At 46.2% G+C, this 16,931-nt stretch overlaps 1 long non-coding RNA gene across 1 annotated transcript; it reads right to left on the bottom strand.

Annotated features, from left to right (window-relative positions):
* Nucleotides 1-1,779: 1,779 nt before the first annotated feature.
* On the bottom strand, nucleotides 1,780-15,035 carry LOC107141660. Its single transcript, XR_001503453.2, has 4 exons — nucleotides 14,950-15,035; nucleotides 12,603-12,709; nucleotides 5,401-5,571; nucleotides 1,780-3,145 (listed from the first exon to the last, which is right to left on the bottom strand). It is a non-coding gene; the product is annotated as an uncharacterized LOC107141660 (long non-coding RNA).
* Between the last annotated feature and the right edge of the window lie 1,896 nt (nucleotides 15,036-16,931).

Below are 16,931 nucleotides of genomic sequence, written 5' to 3'. Positions count from 1 at the left end.
CAGAAGGTCAAAGTTAGAAGGGCCTGAACTTTTATTTATTTATTTTTTTTTGAGGGTAGATGGAAGCCAAGACCAGCTGTCTCAGAAAGCAAGGGGGGTTGCAGGGCAACCAGGTGGTCATCCGCCCAAATATAGAAAGAAAACCTTTACCTAGATTCTCTTTCCAGAAGGGATTCACATTTTGCACTTGCAAAACTACTTCCTGGCTGAGAGATGACCTACATCGCTGTCCCTACCCACACTGGTAATTGTCTACCACGGGGTGCCTGTTCTTTGGCCACCATCCTTTTGCTGGTTTTTCGGCCTGTTAATTGGTTTCCAATGGTTCTGTTGCACCAACTGAACTGAATCCCTCCCTGTGATCTGTCCACTGCTTCCTTGAGCATGCTCAAGGGAACAGATGCCCCCAAAGGCAGCTCAGTGACCCTAAAGAAGCATTCCACCCATAAAAACCACTTGGAAGAAAGGGTCAATTAACTGTTCTTGAAAAATGTTAGTGACCACACGGAAATGGAGAGGGAAGGCACACAGGTAATAAGGAAGACAGGTGAGTCAGGCTGACAGAGAGAGCTCTGCCTTCTTTCTTTCTTAAGACCAAGGAATAATCAAAGCTGAAAAGAATCCTGAGGGCGGAGAGGGGAACTGGCTGGAATGTTCCACATAAGGAGGAGCAGGGAGCTCTACCCTCTTGGATGAAAAGCCCAGGATCGCGCTCTAAATGGATAGTCGCAGCTCTGTGTGCTCACAGGTGACCAAGTCCAATCTTTTCACTGAAGGGACGAGCAGATTGGATCAGAGAGGGAGCCGAGACTTTGCTGTTTGGTAGAAGCATCTAGGTGAGCTCTTAGACTTCCTGACTCCCCAGCCAAAGTTATTTCCACTCATTACATGAATGCCATGGAGGCTGACTCTGGAGCTGCACACGAGAAGGAATTTTTATCGATTTTAGCCACACCTATATCCTGAGCACCTTGGAAAGTGACTGGCCACAGAAAGAACTCAATAAATACCTTCTGGAAGACTAAAAGCCACATTTAGCTTCCCTTTCCCCTCGAGGGGTCATGGGCCTGAGGTATATTCCCATGGTTTTAGGGCTTTGCCTGTAGGTGTTGACCAGGGGCCCTCTCTACATGCTGACCGCAGCCTGGGTGTCACAGGTGGGAGGGAGGCTGACAAGATGATCTGGGAGGCTGCTTGTCACCGTGAAGATTGTCAACATAAAGGTGGGGGAGAGAAGGACATGGGAATCTGGGACTTGTTCAAAGGTCTTGAAACAAGAAGAATTTGGTGGCGAAAGAAGAAAAGCCAGATCTTGTGGAGCAAATACGGGGCTAACAACGTCAAGATCAAGGCCAGGCCAGCAAAGGAGGTAGGTGCTCTGGCAGGTGCGACTGGACAGAGACAGCACAGTTCAGGACACAGAAGAACAAGCTGAGGGCCCTGCCGGAAAGGAGAGAAAAAGGCTTGTCACAGACTTCTGATGAATGATCACAGAGATTTCAGGGCACGCTGGCTTTGATGACACACTGCTGGATCTCACTGATGCATTTGGTGCCTGGTCTCTGGTTAGATGTGCACCCCAATAATAACCGCGTTCCTGTTGGGATATGTGGTCTGCAGAATGAAGATGTTCCTCACAACTCCTTTTCCAGGATGTGTTGGGCTGGAAAGCATGCCTGTCTGCGCATCCGCATCTCAACAGACTCCCAGACGCTGCATCCAAGCCTGGTTCCAAACAAGCATGCTGGAGGAGAATGAATTTTGAGGCGCAGGCCAGTGACCATGGAGAGGTGAAAGGAGCAGGTGAAAGGGAAGTTGGCTGGGGCGGGCTTTCTGGCCGGGGGCTGCCTGGCAGCAGGCTTTGTTGTTTGGAGAACAGAGAGAACATTCTGCTTGGGGCAAACCAGGCCGAGGAGATGCTACACTGTGACTCAGCCCTGGGCATTAAAGGTTTTGTCCAGTGTTGGCCAGTTTGGGACATTGCAGTCCACAAAAGTCCCTGAGTCAGATTCTCTAGGTTAGAAAAACAAAGGGCATAAAACTTCTCTGAACTCTAATTAGCTTTTTGAAAAATGAAATCAAAGGAGTGAGTTGAAAGGTCACAGCCCACCCTTGCACTCACACCCACGGCTTTAGGCTCTGCAAGCCATCCCGTGTTGAAAGAAGGATGGGCTGTCTGTCCTTCCTGCTGGGACACAGGCCAGGAGTCAAGGGAAGGGCCAGCCTCTGAAGGCAGAGGATGCTGTCGTAGGATCGCCACGGGAAACCAGGCTAAGATTCGCCCCAAGAACAGCCATATGTTTCACGTCAACATTTTGGATTTTATTTTGAAGGAATGAGCTAGGCAATGGCTTTAACCTTTCCCTCCACCCCTCCAGCTGACACTGAATAATGCAGTGTGATTTCCCCCTTCGCAATCCTGGGTAATAGTCTACTCGGAGCTCGTGTCTTTTAGCCATAGATTGGCTGAAAGGCTTGAGAGCCACGCAGATCCTCATGGAAGTCTAGTTAAATCAAGGCCACAGAGTATCTAGAGAGTGGAAAACAGGATGCTGGCCCCCCACCCCTTGTTTGGGATCTGGGAAGATATGCACTTGCAGAACAGGAGCTCAGAGTTGCAGGGGTTTCGAAGAGAGAGAGGAGGTAGGGCCGAGACGAGAGGCTCAAATTTTGCTGAGCTGGGGAGAGGGGCCAGGAGAGGCTGGCTGGCATCCCACAAGCTCTTTCCCTCCTCCACCCTCACGCACCCTCTGTGGCACCTCCTGCTCCCCACCCCAGCATCCTTCCTGTGGGCTTATCTTCTGCTGAGTCTCAGGACTGGAAAGAGGGGGCCCTATGCCCATGACCATGGCCTTCTGTAGGCCAGTAGAGACTGACAACTCTTCTTCAGGCCCCAGTGCCAGAATATGTTCTCCTCCACTTCTGCTGAGGTCCGAAATGCCATGCAACTGAAATCAGAAACTTTTTCACCTTCTGCTTTCCTTACCTACCTCAAATGCTGAACCAAGGTTCAGTTCATGGGACTCTGTAGCATCAGAACTGCCACTGGCTGGCTGTGTGACATTCAGGAAATCCATTTTCTTTTCTGGGTTTGCTTGGGTGTTGAATGAGGACAGTTGATGCAGTCCATTTCAATGGTTCTCCACTAATTAAAAAAAAAAAAAAAAAAAGAGCAACGATGGGCTTTTTCTTCTTCCCACTAGATGGCGCTGTGTCCCCAACTGCAGCAGGCAGTGCCTGGAGCAGTGGCAGGGCTGCTTCCATGGCTGCAGTGTAAGCAGGAAGGCTTCTGCTCACCCAGGGCCAGGCTGGGACGGTGCACCCGGGCTCTGGAGATCAAATCATGGCAGAACAGGAAATGGTCAGGAGCTCAATTTTATTTTAAAAGAGCAAGATTGGGCAGGCAGACCCTTGATCCTAAACAACAGTATCACCTGTGTTTCCACATGGCTACTCTGTCACCAGGACAAGAGCCCAGAGGGTTCTGGCCCTGAGTGGGCTGGGTCTCCACGTCCAGTTCTACATTCCACAAGGTCCGCCTCACAGAATCAAAGGCTCTGAAGCAACAGAAGGAACACCAGAGCCCTCGGCTGCAGGATCTCTGCCACACATCCCCGAGGGGTAGCAAGGCAGGCCCGTCTGTGACGGTCACCTTTCCTCATCTCAATGTCAAAGTTGTTTAATTCAACAAGACGGATATAGCTTCTACAGTCTCAAAGGTTGTTTTTGTTGTTGTTGTTGTTGTTGTTTTAAAGAAAAGGCCAAGTAGTTCAACAAATGTTCCAGAAAAAAACAGGTTCTAAAATGTAGTCAGTAAGCCCTTTTTCAAGTATTTGAGATAATATAGTATTGACTTAAAATGCTTATAGTCTTTTGTGGGGGAAAAGATACAGAATAAAATGTATCTACCCAAAGCTGTTAAATGTTGTATACAGGTGGATAAATATTAGAGGGTGAATAACAAGGAGAAATTGTTTGGTTTGTGGCATTTGTGTAACTATGGATGATGTGTTCCTTCTTAGAGTGTTTTCAGTTTTTCTCGGATGTTTGCAAAATATCAATAGCAAGTCTATAATGGCCAGGACATACTAACTTCTCAAAGCCTTCCTGTATTTTCCTAAAAATGTGTTTCTGTTTTAAAAGCCTCTCCTAAATGCTGAAAGTTCCATGAGTTCTTGAGTTATTTTAAAGTTTCCCTTTCTGAACCTCACCACTGATGTTCTTCCAATTGATTTTTAAGTACAATGTTTTAGCTATATCAGAATATTTTTCTTCTCTCTTTAAGTTGGAGGCAAAACAATATTTAAAAACGTTTCATAAAGAATTAATCTATAGCCAGGCATGGTGGCCCACACCTGTAATCCCAGGAGGCTGAGGCAGGAGGATCATGAGTTCAAAGCCAGCCTCAGCAACTTAGTGAGGCACTTAGCAAAACTCAGAGAGACCCTATTTCTAATAAAATTTATATTTAAAAGGGGAAGGATAGGATGTGGCTCAGTGGTTAAGCACCCCTAGGTTCAATCATCAGTACCAAGAAAAAAAGAATTAATCTATAACCTCACCACTATAAAATAGTCACATTCGCCCTGCATGTGCCTATCTGGATGCTGGCTCTGTAGGTATTTTTATAGAGTTGTAATCATAGAGTGCATATTATCTTATAGAAGACTTCTTTTTGTTAAAGACCCTCCAACATTTTATCCAATATCTAGTTGACATACTTCAAATGCCAAAAGTGTCAATACCTCATCCAAAGAACCTGCAGAATGACATTTAATTAAAAGTTAAAATGGTCCTGGGGAATTACATTACTTAACATGAGCTACTTAGTTTTCAGGAACCAAGTAAGTACCTGTGGATTTTGACTGGTACTAATGAACTCTGAGGCACCCACACGTATGATTCAGCAATCCTCAGCTTCTCTGGACTCCTCTGTGCTCCTCTGGGCAGCTCTGTCTAGCCCTTTTGAAGTTCTGCCTCACAGAGCTTCTCATTTACCTGTGTGTGGTGGGGCTGGGCAGCATCTCCTTAACTTTCTACCCTGGCCCATTGCTGAGCACAGCACCCTGCTCACACTGGGTGGGTTAATGAATGAGAGATTCCCAGGAGGGCATCTTCTATCAGAGATGGCAGGAACTGGGTTCCTTGGGTTGGGGTTGTGGCTCAGTGCTACAGGCTTGCCTACTACATACAAGGCCCTGGATTTGATTCCCAGCACCACACAAAAAGAAAGAGAAAAAATGTTTAAAAAGAAAAAAAGAAGAAACCATACTTATTGAAAGAAGGTAAGAAATAAAAAGGCACCATCCCCCAATTCCCAGTGTTAAGGAAGAAGGCAGTTTGACCAGAACCAAGATTTGGCCCTCCATCTCCTACTGGGCAAGAAGAAATGGCACTTACCACCAAAATCACACAGGTTTGTGCACACCATTAATTGCCCTGTCCTTCCACCAACTCAATGATATCCTTCACTGGTCCACGCACATTTAGAGAATCCCCAACAGCTCCTCTTCCCAGGGTGGTGCTGCGTGTTCGCTCACCCACGCGACAGGCAGCCTCCAGCTGTCAAGCCTTGAGCAGGAGTGATATCAATTAACTCATGGCAGGAGAGAGACAGGGGAGTCACTTTCAGACCAAATGTATTTGGGGCTAGACAAAGAGGTTCAGAAATCACTTTACAGCACAGTAGTTTTGCTTTAACTACCTACTGAACAAGTCAAGATCAGGGCTGATGTTTAATTAAAACAAATACAAAATAAACTACTGTTGCATCCTTGTATTCTGCTCAGAAAAGCCTTGCAGATACCAGTAATGAGACATGGCAGGCCAGTAATTAAAATGTAGGCTTTCCTTTCATGCCAGCACAGGGTAAGAATGGGCAAGACTTGCTAAAATACTTCTGTGTGATGGTAATTACTCGATATTTCTCTACAAGGTTATATTAAAGCATTCCATGCAACTCTAGATTCCAGGACAAAAGAAATACCTTTTAATAAAGCTTGGTGACATCAACATCTATTTATACCCCGCCTTGACTCAGAAAGGATTAGAGGTAGACAACGACGACAAGAAGAGTGGAAATAGCTTCCATTTGTGTATGACTATTACATGCCCAGACACTGCACAGCAGGTGTTTTATTTACATTGTCTATAATTTTACAGAAGTCCCTCCGAGAGAGATTATTAGGGAGGCAACAGGTACAGAGGCTGAAAACTTAGGCCCTAGAGCCAGACTGTCTGGCTTCACTCCTGGCTTTGTTACTGACTAGCCATAAGATGTGGGCAAAAATCCGGCCTCTCTGTGGCTCAGTTTACCATCTGTATAATGGACATATTTGTAATGACTTCAAAAAGTTGGGGAATAAATGGGACCATCCATGTAAAATGTTGAGAATGGTGCCTAGCACATAGGAATGGCTCGGATAAGGTCATAGGGTGGCAGAGACACTTGGGGGTCACCTAGTGGCCCATGTACGCTCCTAAACTTCCAATCCCCTTGAAGCTAGGCAGAGCCATATGACTGGTTGGAGTCAATGAAATATTAGTAGAGGTGACATGTCATTTCTGGACACAAAATTTAAGAGCCAGTGTATGACCCTTTTAACACTCCCTTCCTTGCCTCATTATAACCCTAGATGCCACATGTTAAGAGAGTGGCAACAGTAGAGAGAAGACACCTGCACTCCAAAGTCCCCAGATGCAGGAAGGCCCAAATGATGCACATCAGATTTTTTTAAGGGGAAAAAAACAATTTGTGCTATACTAAGCTCATAATATTTTTAGCTTTACTTGTTACTGCAGCACAGCATACCCTCCCCTGACTAGTGCAGCTGCTATTATATCATTCTTATTACCTTATTTTTACAGTTGGAGGAGCAAGCAGCTAAAGGGAGACCTTCCATTCAACCTGCCCAGTTATCTGTTTACTCTAAACAGAGCATCACCACATTAATCATTGCTTGTCCCTTTTTTTTTTAAATCCCTGCACACTCTTTCAGTGCTATGAAAAAGAAAGAAAAAGTTCAGCCTCCATTAATCACTGATAAAAATATCAGAGATACTGACTGTTGGGGACTCTGTGTATTTACATAGAAATGAGACTGTTGCCATCTGGTAGAAGTACATGAGAAAACTTGGAGGGAGAGAAGATTAGAATTCTTCTATCTTCTTAAGGGGTGTAGACCCTGAAAATTGAGTTATCACAGGTAGGCTGGGATGCGAAAGACACCAAGGCGCATAGAAAAACCAGGAAATGGGGTTGAGGATTCACACAAGAGGGGCTACAATGTGACTGTCACAGGGAGTGAGAAGGTCCATGGATCAGTTAGGGAATTCAGCAAGCAGGGAGTCCCTTGGCTGCGAACAGCCTTTCACCTACCCTGTCTCCTCCAGTCCAATGTGTTCAGGGTCTCCTTCCCCTTCTCTAATATCCTCTGAAGGAATAATGTTCTATGTTAAACCAAAAATCTCTAGAACATCCTCCACCCTAACAAGGCAAGGAGTGTGCGTTTCAACAGCAGGCCAGCTCCCTGTTCACCTGAGTTTCCTCTTGGAGAGGCAGTGGACTCCACACCATTTCCAAGGTTCCTGATGGCTGTCAGTGAATGAGGAATGGGAGCACCATGTCCTTACCTGGACCCCGATGTCACAGCCTAAACACATCACAGAGACAAAATGCAGTGCTCATTCTGTGCCCCCTCCTTTTTAATCCATAAAATCGTTACAATGCCTGCTGCCTATCACACAGGGACAGTATGCAAATGAGCTCAGGTGCTATAAAATGCTCCAGAAACCTCCCACAACATGTTATATAAGAGCTAAACATTAATATCCAACAGCCGCCACTCAAGGCCAATTTCTAATTTGAAGGTTCTATCACTATCAACATCCCGGAACCTACAAGATTTTGTCTGTGCGTTTGTTAAATAACTTTTACCTAAATTTAAGTAATTTATGTGTTCTGTGAAAAATTAGAAAACATGGGGAAAGATAAAGCATAAAATAAAAATCACAGTCCCACGCCCAAGCAACAACTTGGGTACAATAATCAGCTTAGTAATTTTCCTTTCATCTTTTCCTCTGTATATCTTTTTTGCTCTGAGTCAAGAACAAGCTCAACACATGGTTTGATGCCCTACTTTAACATCACACTAAGAACATTTTCCCACATCTTCTACTCCAAAATACAGTTTTTAGTGGCTCTATAAAACGCCTATCTTATGGGGTACTCTGATCTGAACCACATCCTCATAGCTGGACACTGTAAGCATTTCCCAAGTTTTCTTCTTATGGGGGAGGCTGAGCTTAATTTCCTCAGCTTTTTGGTGTTCCTGATTATTTCCTTAGAGTATACTCTCATGTGCAATGACATGAGAATTTTGTTTTGTACCAAAACAAAAACTTAAATTCTGCAAATTCTCAGTTCTGCACAAAAGATAAAAAGAATCAGTCATGGTAGTTGGTATTGCCAATGGCCTAACTCAAGAAGCACAGCGCTTGCAGGGAAGGCCTGGAAATAGAAAAGTAACAGCTTCCAGTATAAAGATATAAAGAAAGAGAAACTCTAAGGTTGCTCTTAAACCAGGGTTAAAACACTGTTATGTGCCACCACTTAACCAGAAGGCCATTTAATAAAGACCAGACATTAGTTTAAAAAGTGTAATATTGCTATTCAAGAAAAGAAATCTGGCCACCCACACCCTCCTGTAATTCAAAAGGCTCTCTAAAAAGCACACATTGCCTACAGACACAGGCTGACAGACACAAAGAGCTTTGAAGTTTAACCTTTCTGTGTCCTCCCTCTGAAAGCAGAGCTCTGGGGACACTCAGCTCTCCCCCAAACAGTTGCCAAGGATACCCTGAGTAGCTACGGAATCAAGACTAGATTTGTCCAAGAGTCACCATTAGTTAAGCATTTTTTTTCTTTTTATTTTGACAAGTTAATACATATTTTTCAAACACAAAATACATAAAGCAATCGAGGCTTCATTCTTTGGATGTGTTCATCTACAAGTAAGTACTTTCCCCCAAGAATCTATCTTTCAAAGAGACCTTCCCATCAATAAGCATCACAATAGCAATACTGACAAAATCATAATTAGAGCAACACACCATTTATTTGCACCAGACACCCGGTGCTGTGAAGATGGTGGAGAGATGGACCAATCATAACACTCTGGATGTGCTATCAGGTTTAGAATCAGCAAAACGGTAACGGTCTCACCTAAAAGCCATTGGTTTATTAACAACAGATGTTTATTAGGAAACTGCCTAGGCTGAGCGTTCTGCAGGGGGGCTTAACAGACACTTTCACTAGTCCTCACAACTGCCCTAAGAAAGAAGCATCATGGTAGCCCCATTTCACACAGGAGGAAACTGAGGCTCGCAGAGGTTAGGAGACAGACCGAGAGTGGGGCTTGAATGCAGGCTCAAGTGCCTAGCTTGCCTTTCCCATTGCCTTTTCCACCTCCTCAACAAAGTTGGTAGGAGACGACAGTTCTTGGTCCAAAGCCGGGGGCCAAGAAAAACTCCAAGAGGAAACCGAGGCTGATGCTGGGAGATGGTAAGTGGAAGGCAGAAGTGAGCGGAGAGACGCGAGGCCCTTCAGCCCGTTCCTTTTATATCAAGGGTCACTGCACTGCCATCAAGAATGCGAAGGAGGAGTGTGTGGGCCTGTACTCGGGAGGACGGCTCTTCAGAAACCCTCTCCAACCACTCCTCAGAAAAAGAACCGCTGTTCTGTTGCCAGGGAAGAGGCCAGTTTTACTCCCCCAAGGAATTTCCTAACCCTTCTCTGCACAGAGAAAGCCCCAGAAGCCTCTATGCTGGAACTGCACTTGGGCCAGAGCCTGTAAGAGGTGAAAAACAAGCACTTCTACTAGGAAATGTGAGCAATGGCCTTTCAAAGGTGAGAATCAGAAGTTAAGGAGCCAGCACCGTGACAGGTGGTGAGGACAAGGAGGACAGAGAGTCACACTTCTACTTATAAAAGCAACTCCAAAGAAAGTAGCTTTGCGCAGTGGGCCTGGTGGGTGATGCTGAGATGGCACCATTTAAGCCAGCGAGAGCCACCTACAGCTTACAGGGAGGGAGGTTTCTCGCACATTTGCATATTTACTCAGGGCTGAGAATGCTTCTTTTGGGCTCCTGAGCACTGAAGACCCATCTGAGAAAACTGGACCGGAAGTCCAGATTCTAGAACCAGTTCTGCCAGCAAGGAGCAGGAGGGCACCCTCACCCCCGGGCACAGGAAGGAAGGACAAGAGGCCACTGGAGGTCTTCTCCAGTTTAACTTGATGTGATTTAATTCAACTTAGCCACCATTGTGGACACATACACAGTGCCAGGCGCTATCCTGGCTGAGATTTAAAAGTCTGGATCCTGCCCTCAGAAACTCAAAGTTCAGCAGGGGGAAGGGTGTGTAAACAGATGGTCCCAGTAGTTAGTGTGACCAGTGCATGTTTAAGGGGACACGCAGCCCCGGGGAGGCGTGATCAGTGTAGAACTGTGGGCGTAGAACGGTTCATGAAATAAACGTCCAAGCTGGAGATGGAAGGATCCTGAAGCACTAACTGGTGGGGGCTGGGGCACAGGTGTCTTAAGTGTCTCCCAGATGCTTTCCAACCTCCAACACCAAGGCGCTTTGGTTGGTTTGTGGGGCAACACGTGAAGCAGCCTTAGAGCAGAGCCTGTGACCATCCTGCTGGGAGGGGCCCAGACCCAGAAGGCCAAGTGGGCTTCCTCTAGGGCAGGGCTATTCCCGTGCCCTTCCCAGAGTGGGGCGGAGGCAGAGCAGAAGGTCAAGCAAGAGGGCTCCATCTCAGCCTCCACCCTTCCAGGTGTCACCTGCAGAAGGCTTTATTTTCAGAGGGGTTGTCGCTACACGTTTATGAAAGCCACATGGTCGGTGCTAAGGGCTTATCCACTCACAGCCATCTCTTAGCTCACAAAACCTTGAATATGAGAAGCATCTATGTGTCTGCTCTTGTCTCTGGCAGCCGCTTCTTGGTCTCCTAGTCTACTCCTGATTCATCATCTTCTAAAAGACCATTAAATGCTGGATGCTTTGGGGGTCTGCTTGGGTTTGAGCTGCTGCTCAGTCTCCCCTCTGTCTAAGGGGAGTTCCTGGAGCTTAGGTTTACAGCCCACCTGTTTGGCCAGGAACCCCACCTCTGCAGCTCTGTGGGGCTCTATATCCAGCCATCCCACAGCCCTCTGTGACATCACTAATTGATTCCTCAAGTTCAATATGGCCAAGACTTCAACTCCTCATTGCCCATCCCAGCTCAATTCTCCTCTCTCCACCTCTGCTACGCACAGGAAATGGTCCCACCATAAACTTGGTTGCTCAAGTCACACCTTTAGAAGCTACTCCTGACTCCTCCTCCTTCCTGGCTCCAACACTCCATCAGCCACCAGTTTCCTCTCTCCTGGCTTGTTTTTATCTTCTGCAGCTCTCTTGAGCCACCCACCTCTCCATTCCCACCATCGGCAGTGAGACCCTCTTGGATGATCCCCACCTCCCACCCAGCCTCCTAAAAACCTTCTCTCCACACAGCTGCTGGGATATTTCAAGAATACAAATCTGATCATAAAAAATCCTCTGCTTAAATCTTTTAATGGCTTCCCATTCCCTTAGGATCCAAAATCCTTCAAGTGGCTTGAAAGCTGTGAGTGACTGGGCACCTCTCCAGCCTCAATCATGAAACCCTTCCCTCCTTGCTGCTCCAACACGCAGGACTTTTCTTAGTTTCTAGAACAATACATGCTGTCTTCCTCCTGCTCACGTCCCGTGCACCAGGCCTGCTGTGCCTCCCTTGCCCAGGCACCTCTTCTTTGACCTTTATTCTCAGTGTGGACTTACTCCTCAGGAAATCTGCAGTGTCCATGTGGGACATGCCTGCAGGGCCCAGAACTGATCCTCCATAGCCCTGGCACACTGGATTATTTACAATTCTTTGTTCAGTGTCTGTCTTCCAAAGAGTCAAGCTTTCTCCCCTGCCCTACCACCCGTGCTCAGCACAGAGCCCAGCACACACAGAGGTGTGCAGAATGCATTTTTTAAGTGTTGAAGCTGCCTCTATACACTTGCGCCACTTCCTGGCACCTGCACGCCTCCCCTGCCCTCAGGTCCCAGCTACCTTGTCTGCCTGTTCTCCCTTTCCCTTGTCTCAGTTTTCTTCCCATCACCAGGCCCTACTCTTCTATCTGCAGGTGGGCAAGGTGACCAAAGCCTAGAGCGCAACCTCATGTCCTGCTGAGCGATGTCTACTATGTCAGAATACACTACTATTGTAATTTCTGCAAAAATAATAATCAAAACCTAGAGTTCTATGTCTAGAGACCAGCATTCAGGTTAGAAAAAAAAAGCTGGGGAGGGGATATTATTTCAAATATCTGTTTGGTTTCAATGGTCACTGTTACATTTTCAGATAGATAAATATATACACACTATGGGAGATGTGCTGGTCAAATAATTCAGCTTAGTCGGGATTTATAGCTATTATCTCAGAAGCTCAGAGCTCAGGAAGGGGGATCACTGGGCAGCAGAATCCCCTTACAAGGGTAAGCTGCATATGCATCAGGCACAAAGAAAGACAAACCTTGCTTTCCAAAGTACGAAGGCGTCCCTCTTGCTGCAGTTCAGCCTCTTGCTGGCACAGGCAATGTGACCAACGTGAACGACAGAGTTTGATTTGTTCAGCAAAGCCTATTTCAAAGCAATTAAAAAGAGCGTGTCATCTCCTGTCCAAGGCACAAATAAAAGGCCCCGGATGCTTTCTCCTTTTAAAATTGATCCAGGCTGTCAGCTACTTCATTAGCAAGCTGATTAGGTTCTAATTAGCACCCTAATTAAGTGCTTCTAAATCAGAACCCGAGAAGGGTGTGAACTGGGAAGGACGGGTAGGGGCAAGATGGCCAGGTCCACTTGCAAGATATTTCCATGGGTTTCTTCACTGCAGGCAGGATCCAGACTTTATTCCTGCAGGTGGGTTTCCATAGGAAAGAAATCCTATGAACATTTTATTTCTGAAGCAAATGGTTCAGCCCCTTATTTAGAAAGTCTGAGCAGAAAAGTACAAAGAATTGCTTGCTTAAGAACAACACTGGAGAATATTTGACAGGTAGGAATAAAGGGAGAAAGCAAAATTGATGCTTTGGGCTGTATCTGTCCTCAGATGTACTCTAGAATGACTTTCTTTGACCTTATGAAACCCTGGGACTCCAGGGAACCAAGAAGAATCTTGGAAAAGTTCCTCAAATCTGAGGTTCATGGAAACCCAGCATCATCCCTTGCAAACCACGATGAGACCAACATAGGTCCTACCCACACTCCACTTTAAAAGTGCCTCATTTTTGATATGTTTATTGAGGTGGTGGTTGTTGTTTATCAGCGACATGTTACTTTCAACTGCCAATATGAACAGTTGCAACCACACAGCTGAGATGACTGGGATTACAGCCAGTCAGAGACCCACAAAAGTCCAACACAAAGCCTTGGGAATTTTATTCTTTAAAGCCAAAAAGACCACAATTCAGCTGTTCAGATTTTTTTTTTTTAATCAAGCATAGAGCAAAGGAAACATCTTCATTTCTTTCCTAAATTCTCTTCTTCAAAACAATTTCTCCTTTTCCTATCTTTGTAGCCATTATAAGAAGGCATCAAATAAGAAGTCGTGCAGTGTAGGCTCTTATGAAAGCAAGAACTGTCCATGCCCAGAGATGAAAGGATCGCCCTGGCTGGCAACGCAGGCCTTATCTTAGCACCCAAATCTTATAACCTCGCCCCGCCTCCAGAGTTTTCTAAGCTCACAAGGTTGATTGTAAGTAGGTTCACTTCATGTAGCCACAAAGGATTGAACCACAGATGGTATGGAAAGGAACAGCTAGAACTGAAGCGCTGCAAAAGTTTTCTGAATTAAAAGGATGGGGGTAGGAATGTATCATAAAACTTTCACTGCTTTGACATGAACAGATCAAGATCATTACTTTGGTATATCTTACTCACAACCGCGTAGCATTGACCATACACACCACGAGGGTAAGAACAGAAATTGAAGTTGATTATAGAGGTACGAAAAGTTACTCCTCGACAGGCTAGCTCTTCCAACAGGGTGGGATTCGCACCAAGGGCCTTGGGCGGCAGCAACCTGAACAGTCTTAGGAAGGGTCTACCGTTCCATCTGCAAAATGGGGACAGCACTCTATCCTTACAGAGCCTTGGTGACCATTAAAGAGAAACATGTGTCAGGTCCTGAGCACTTGGCAATAACTAATGTTTGCTCCCTCCTCTTCCTTCTCTCTTCACAGTTTTCTGTTTAATCTTTTCCTCTCACAGTCCCATTCCCTCTTCTTCTCCTAAAGCACATTTTTAGAACTGTGGAGCCAGAAACTATTTTCCTTGATTTGGATGCCAAACAACTGAATCCAAAACAGACATTAGTAGAATTTCTTCCTCCCTCCCTCCTTCCCCCTCCTTTTCTTCCTTCCCTTTCTTTTCCCTCCCTCTCTCCCTCCCTCCCTCCCATTCTTCCTTCCTCCTTTTCCGGTACTAGGGATTGAACCCAGGATTGCTCTACCACTGAGCTATGTCCCTCGTTCTTTTTAACAATTTTGTTTTGAGTCAGGACCTTGATAAATTGCCCAGGTTGGCCTTGAACTTGCAATTCTGCCTAAGCCTCCCACGTAGCTAGAATGCTTTTTTAATAAAAAAAAAAATACATAATAATTGTACTTATTTATGCGGTACAGTGTGATATTTGGATACATGTCTACAATGTATGATGACCAAATTAGGGTAATAAGCATATCCACCACTGAAAACACTTATTTCTTTGGAACAAAATCCTCTTCTAGCTATTTTGAAATACATGGTAAATGATTAACTGTCACCACCCTGCTGTGCTTTGGAACGATAGAATTTACTCCTATTTAACTGTAATTTTGTACCTGCTGGAACTTCTTGGATCTTGATTGTCCCCCAAAGGCACATGTGGTAAAGGGTTGGTTCTCCTCCTGTGGTGGCTGTTGGGAGGTGGCACCTTTAGGAGGTGGGGCCTAGTGGGAGGAAGTGAGGACACTGGGGTGTGCCCTAGATGGAGCTATTGGGACTGGTCCCGCCTCTCCTTTCCTTCCTGGCCTGCTTGAGGTGATCAGGCTTCTTCTCCCAAGTGTTCCAATGTGGTACACTGTGCTACAGACAAACAGGACCAAGTGACCATGAACTGAAACCTCTGACACAGGGAGCTAAAGTGAGCCTTTTCCCTTGCTGATCACCTCAGTATTTTGTTACAGTAATGTAAGCTGACTAACACAGTCGCACATAATGTCCATGGATTTTAAGGTTTCCTAGAAATCTTATGATGCTTGTATAAACAACTGAGATTTAGAGACCTTATCGAAACAGTCTAAAAAACTGAAGAGAACAATCATGTGTCCTCATTATTCTGGAACTTGACGCGGCCTCTTGTCTTAGAACCTCATACAGTAGATTCCCATCTCCCCCCCGCCCCCTCTGCATCATCAGCCTTGACAATAGCACAATTACCAGACAGGCGGGTGCCCTTCCTCAAGGGCATAAGTTGCAAACAAAATGACTAACATGATTCAAAAGCTCTGACAGGCTGACTTTTGGAGCAGCCCAAATGGGAATCACTGAGGGTATTCATGCAAATGACAAGTCTGCTGGTCCCCCTCACAGACTGCACTGCGTCACTTAACAAGTACACGCATCCACCAAGGGCAGCTCACTGAAGGGGGAGAGCGTGGAGGAAGAAAAGGCAGTGGGAGAGGAGAGGGACAGAAGGGGAAGTGTGTTTACAGTTACAGGAAGGAGAGGGGAAGGAGTCAGCCAAGCTGAGGAAGGATGTTGAGAAAAGTAGGTGAGCCAGGACTGTGGGATTCCAAGGAAACCCAAAAAACTGGGAATGGAGAAGCGGGTGTTCAGCAGTCCGGGCTCCTACTGATGCCCGATGCTGCTGCCTGTCACTGTGTACCAGGCTCTAGCCTAAGGGCACGACCTGAGTTATCTCCATCGGCCACAGTTTATGATACTATTATTATGCTCATGTTACAGATAAGGGAGCTGAGCTCCACAGGTTAATCTGCAAGTCCACGGAGCTACAAGCAATGGAGTGTGGGACTCTAATCTAGGCCACGTGGCTTCTGGACCATTCTCTCCCAGCTCCTAGTAGCAGGAGGCAGGCTTGTGCACCAAACTCAGGGACACCAGGATATGTGTGGAGATGGCACCACGGCCGGACTCTCTGCAACACGGATCCTGAGACAGATTTGCCAGAGTTTACCTGTGTGCGCCAGCCCACGCCTGTGGCAGAGGGAGGGGAAGGAGAAAATGAGCTGAGATGGAGTCATGATGGGAGCCTGGGCTGAGGCTGCAGCCTGGAGCTGCTTAGCCCTGTGGTCACGTCCCACTGAGTCAAGAGGGTTAGCGAAGGAGACTCGGCTGAAGGCGGTCAGCTACCAGCACTCCCGAGGGAAGAATGTGGGCTTCAGTTCTCTTTCCCCATCTTGCCCAGATACTTACTGGCCTCCACCCATATCTTCAAGGAAATATCATTTTGGGGGGAGGGGGCTGCAAGGAGATGGAAGATATAAGGCAGCATGTATGTACCTGACTAAAGACGGGGAGGGGAAGAAAAAACCAGCAATGCTGCCAGGGACTCAGGTCTTCACTCACTGCTCAGGTCTTCAGTCAATCCTGAAAGTGATGGCTGGCACCTTCCCACTTGTCACATTACAAAACCAGGGTGCAGAGGGAAGTATCGCCCTTTGTTTGCCATGCTAAGGAACCTCATGGAGTAACTAGGATTTGAATTTGGGCTCTTTTTCTAGAACTCCAGTGTCTGAGACATTCTGTGTCTCCCTGGGGGCAATGTTCTCCAGCAATGACTTCAGCATGCTTGGGACAGCCT

Source organism: Marmota marmota, unplaced genomic scaffold (genome assembly GCF_001458135.2).
Source record: "Marmota marmota marmota unplaced genomic scaffold, marMar, whole genome shotgun sequence".
Taxonomy (NCBI): Eukaryota; Metazoa; Chordata; class Mammalia; order Rodentia; family Sciuridae; genus Marmota; species Marmota marmota.
The sequence above is the reverse complement of the archived record's forward strand: the minus strand, read 5'-3'. Positions and strand labels throughout refer to the sequence as shown.